The sequence below is a fragment of the Megachile rotundata genome, chromosome 7 (genome assembly GCF_050947335.1).
Source record: "Megachile rotundata isolate GNS110a chromosome 7, iyMegRotu1, whole genome shotgun sequence".
In the NCBI taxonomy this organism is placed as follows: domain Eukaryota; kingdom Metazoa; phylum Arthropoda; class Insecta; order Hymenoptera; family Megachilidae; genus Megachile; species Megachile rotundata.
In genome coordinates this window covers 6,028,090-6,034,089 of record NC_134989.1, presented here as the reverse complement: position 1 = coordinate 6,034,089, position 6,000 = coordinate 6,028,090, and positions in this window count along the sequence as shown.

Genomic DNA, 6,000 nt, shown 5'->3' with positions numbered 1-6,000 from the left:
TCATAGATTTCCGTAATTACAAGTTATCAAATTCACAAACCTTTAAAGTTAGAAATTTTCAAATCTAATTTAAAAATATTTATATTTATAAAATTACAAATTTCCAAATATCTGCATAATTGAATTCCCTAAATTTCCAAAATTCACCATTCGAAATTGAAAATTTGAAATTCCTGCACACTTAAACCCCAAATTTCCAACTTCTCAGATCTTCAAGATCCCATGACTTGAATTTCCAAATCACCCAAAATTTTTAACGAAGATCGTTTCTTGCCAGAGGCCATCTCGTGGCGCGTGTCTCTTGACAGTGAGTTGAATGCGTGTTTAACGCGCAAAGAAACAGACACGGTGGCACAGTGGAAGATCCCGTTATTTTCCCGATTGGCAAACAAGGGATGGTGGTGGAAATTTTTTGGAAGCGCACAGTTTCATTATCTAAACACATCGTGTCGTGGAATACATGGATATATCGATAGGGCGGTAGGGAAAAAACGAGGGGGAGGCGGCAGAAGGGTGGTGCAGAAGCGGCGGATGGCGTTGGCGACAGCCGGCAGAGCCACGTCGTCGCCGTCGAACGGACGACGACGAAACGACGGGGCCGCTCTTTCGTGCAGACGGCCGAAACGTGGAGTGAGACGAGGAAAGGGAGAAAAGAGACAGCCGGGCGCCGATTCCAGCGACCGGCCGGCGCTAACCTCGACGCCAACCGTGGAGCGTCGCCGACACCGTCGCCGCCACTGGCCGACCCACGACACGACGAAGACGACGACGACGACGTCGACGACGACCACGACGTCGACCAATGCAAGAATACTTCTGTTGGCATCGTGGCATCGTCACGACGGGGGTGGGACGTTGCTCATCGCTCGCCAAACAGGGGACGCCTTATCCTCTACTCATACCCCTTGTACATCGACTCGTGTTTGCTTCGATATTGTCAACTGAATTTCTCCATCCATGATCTCTAGAGGGGACCGAGATACGTTCGTGTTTCTCTTTTGGTTCTTACTTATCCTAATGAAAGGTCATTAGTGGATTTATTTCAGGTTCTGAGTTGTTGCAGTCGATGCTATATGATTTTGTAATACGTGAACATGTAATACATATGTGAATATGTAACATATGTTACTAATTTAGTTGTATGATTTTGTAATATGCATGAATATGTGACGTACATATGTTACGAATGTACTTATATGAACTTCTAATGTACATGAATATGTAACACACACATGTTACTGATATAGTTATATGATTTTGTAATATGAATATGCGATATACATATGTTACTCATATGGTTATATGATTTTATAATATGCATGAATATGTGACATGCATATGTTACGAATATACCTGCATGAACTTTTAATATGCATGAATATGTAACACACACATGTTACTGATACAGTTGTATGATATTGTAATATGTATGAATATGTGATATACATATGTTACACATATAGTTTTATGATTTTGTAATATGCATGAATATGTAACACACATATGTTACCGACATATTTGTATGAGCTTGTAATATGTACGAATATGTAATATAGATAGTGACACCGATATAATGTGTATGCTGACAATATCGAAATATTATCGATATTTTTATAAGTATTGCTAAGATATCATTAATGAAAATGGAGGCAATGAAGATTGTATATAGCAACAAATCTTCAAACCTGCCTTTCAAAATTATAAATGCAATAAGTCTTGTAAAGTAAAAACTAGATACTGCTATAAGTATATTTCAAGAAATAGGAGAAAAGTATAACAAAATTTAAAAATAAGTGTAATTAATTTTAAACAAAATTTCGTATCGATATTTTCCCAACATATTAAATTTGCAAAGATCACAACAATTTCGCATTTGTGTTACTTCTTTGCAAGGCTATGATACTTTTACCAAGGCTATGATATTTTGATATCGCGATGTTTTCCTGTTTAGGAATAATTACGAATCTGGATTTATTTCCCGAGATGCCGGTATGTCTTTATAGTTGATTCTTCCCCAGGTTAGCTAACGGATGATCGTAAAACGTTTGTTCCGGGGAATGACATTCAGTTTTATCGTTCTTACAGAATTCATGTAATATCGATCAAGCTGTAAGAAATGTTTTCGAAAGATGTTTACCCCGGAAAGTTTTTCCCGAAGGACCCTACATCGCAAGATAATCGTAAATAGATCGTTGCTTCGAGGTATCGGGTAGATGTCTCGACAGGTGAAAAATCGTTTCTTTTTATGAAACAGGGTTTGCTGGTTTTGGTATCGTTCGTGTATGGTATCTAAATCACGATTCTCTAAATAACGACTAAATATTTTAATCCTTAGATTTGTGCAAGGTTTATGTATGTTCATGTATGTATTTGTTCCACAAGGAACATACTCTTGTTCCATACTCTTTGTATGGATGACAGTTATATAAATGAAGTCTGCCAATTTTAAAGTAGTCAGCATATGAGAGAACTTATATAAAATTTCACTTATTTGATCTTGATTTATCATAGCAAATATTTATTACATTTATTTTGCAGGAAAACAATTATAAAAATTCAGAAAAGGAGGCACAGTAAGATATATTTGAAGTAATACATCATTTCTTTTGATGTGGTTTAAATTAAAAAATTTTCAAACTTATAAATTTGCAAATTACCAAATTGTCAAATTCGTAGATTCTTATATTTCTGGAAGCTTATTTTTAAATTATAATTTTTAAATTATTAAAGATTTTGTTATACATATTTTTAATAAGACTTTTCATATTTTTCAATTTTCTGAATTATAAAATTTTGAAATTTACCAATATCTAAATTCCTTAATTCCCTAATTCGTAAATATCGAAATTCTCAAATCTTTAAATATTTCAAATACTCTAAATATTCCAAGTATTCCAAGTATTACGAATACTCCAAATACTCCGAATACTCTAAATACTCCAAATACTCCAAATACTCCAAGTACTTCAAATATTCAAAATACTCCAAATACCCTAAATACTCCAAATACTCTAAATACTCCAATTACCCCAAATACTCCAAATATTATACACTTTAAATATTTCAAATACTCCAAATATTCCAAGTATCCTAAATACTCCAAATTCTCCAAATATTCCAAGTATCCTAAACACTCCAAATCCTCCAAATATTCCAAGTATCCTAAATATTCTAAATCTTCCAAGTATTCCTAATTCCTGAATTCCTACATTTCTACATATATTTCCAAATATCCACACTCCCAAATATTAAATCAAACTTCAAAATATAAAAACTCTCAAATCCTAAAAATTCCAAACATCCATCAAAACTGTTAACCCTTAAAATTCCTAAATTCCCAAGAGCCATGCGTTTATACCCGATGCACCGATACAATTAGTAATGAATAAGCAAGTTGGCCTACCCCGTTCAAGAACCGTAGTTACGGCAAAAGTAAAATTATGTAAATTACTTAAACGTGTTCCAAGTATTAATGAACATGCTCCCCTGAAATTTCAAGTAGTTCGACTCCGGCCAAACGGTGATTCGAACGATCGAGTTTCCAGTGGTTCCAGGTCTATAATTCATTTTTTCGGTGGCTAGAGACGGCGCCTGTGTGTATAGAGATGCTCCCGACTCCCGGTCCCCATGTTTTAACCCATGCCAGCGCCTATCCCCGCGTATCCACGAAAAATAGGAGCGACCATTGGGGCGGAAGATGACTACGACGGCTCCAGCGTGGGGCGCCAAGTGTTTTGATGCTTGTTATGCGAAGGGGAGCTTGATAAACAACGAGTTGGAGAACGAAGCCGGACCTAGAGCGTCACCATCACCTTCCACCCACACTTCAAACCAACATCCGACTGACTGGCTACGATTGTGTCATTACAACAGAATTGATATCACGATGTTATAACGTTTCTTCTTCGTTTGTCCCTGTGCCGGAGAAAAACTCGTAAATCGAAATCGCTAACGTTTCTTGATTGCTTAGCAACAAATTGAAATCGGGGGTAATTCCTGCCAGCGTAATGATCCGAGAAATCAGTGTCGAGTGTTTCGAGTGGAATTTTTTTCAATGACGATGTAAGAAAAATTAGGGAGAGGCAAGTATATATTATATGTTTTTTGTGGATGGAAAAAATGGATGATAGGGAGAAGTCAAGTGTAAACTTAGTTTATCTAAGGAAATTATGACAAGTATAGGATCGAGAAATATGAAGGTATAAGAAAGATTAGGGATTTCGAGTGATATAGCATTTGGTGATGTAGGGGTTTTGAAATTATATGGATGTTGGCATCTAGGAATTTGGAGATATAGGGATATTGGGATATAGGAATTTGGGAGTGCAAGGATTTGGGAATGTAAAGATTTGCAACTATAGAGATTTAAGAATATAGAAATTTAGGAATGTAAAAATTTGAGGATGTCCTGATATCTCTGCATCCCAAAAGTTCATACATCTTCAAATCTCTATAATTGCAAATCCTTATGCCCCTAAATGATTCTATTTCAAATTCTCTACATTCCCAATTCTCTATATCCCCAAATCCCTATATCCCGAAATCCCTATATCCCGAAATCCCTATATCCCGAAGTCCCTATATCCCGAAATCCCTATATCCCGAAATCCCTATATCCCGGAATCCCTATTTCCCGAAATCCCTATATCCCCAAATCCCTATATCCCGAAATCCCTATATCCCGAAATTCCTATATCCCGAAATCCCTATATCCCGAAATCCCTATATCCCGAAGTCCCTATATCCCGAAATCCCTATATCCCGAAATCCCTATATCCCGAAATCCCTATTTCCCGAAATCCCTATATCCCCAAATCCCTATATCCCCAAATCCCTATATCCCCAAATCCCTATATCCCCAAATCCCTATATCCCCAAATCCCTATATCCCCAAATCCCTATATCCCCAAATTCCTATATCCCCAAATTCCTATATCCCCAAATCCCTATATCCCTATATCCCTAAAATTTACATCTCGAAACCTAGAAATAGAGTTTGAAAATTTCGAAATTCAAAAAATGATAAATTAGAAAAGATGAGGAGATTCGAATGCTTGGACAAACGTTTTGAAAGAATTCTGAATTTAGCAACTATTATAAATTGTAGATAGGTTATTAGTTTGAATATTGAGTCAGCAAGTGAACCAGTCCATTTCATAATTAAAATTTCATGGAACACGGAATATTTCCGAGTATGTAGTTTGTTTATTTATAGAGCAGTTTCGGCACGAATACATTTCCTCCCCATTGACAGTAATTAATGTTGAGAAACATACATTTCCGAGTAAACCACGTTGAGAATCATTCGAATTTCATGCAATTTATGATGTTACATTCCAATGCTACGGAATTAGACGCATTAATGATCCTTCCCATACCATTTCACCCCATCGCTATCATTATCCGCGTTCCGTTCTTGCGAGCCGGCCCAAAAAAACGACATTTAAATGCATCTGCACGACAGAAATAGGGTTTGACTTTTAACATAACATGCAAACATACTCTTACTATTTAGCTACATAGTTAACGCGTACGGAGAGATAAATACTCAATAAATAACTAACACAACAAATTACTTAGATATACGCAATGTATAACTGTATCCATTAAACTCATTAGTTGATTAATTAGGTGCTAAACGAATAATCGTGAAAAATGAGTAACAGTTATATTTAAAATAAATTCAAGTAATCATTATTTTAAAGCGACAAAATTTAACATTTTTTTGAACTTTCATTTTTATTGAAACAAGTTTTAGGTATTCAAAAATTCCTATGTCTTAGTGTCCTAATATAAATATATTTCTATAGCTATTTATCCCTGGATTGCTAGATTGTCAGATCCTTATATTTTTATGTTCCTAGATCTCTAGATATTAATATTCGAATCTCTCTAGTCCATAGATTTCCATATTCCAATTTCCCTAGACTTCTAGGCCACAATATTCCAATCTCCCTATACCCTTAGATCTCAATATTCCAATTTCCCTAGACCCTAGAT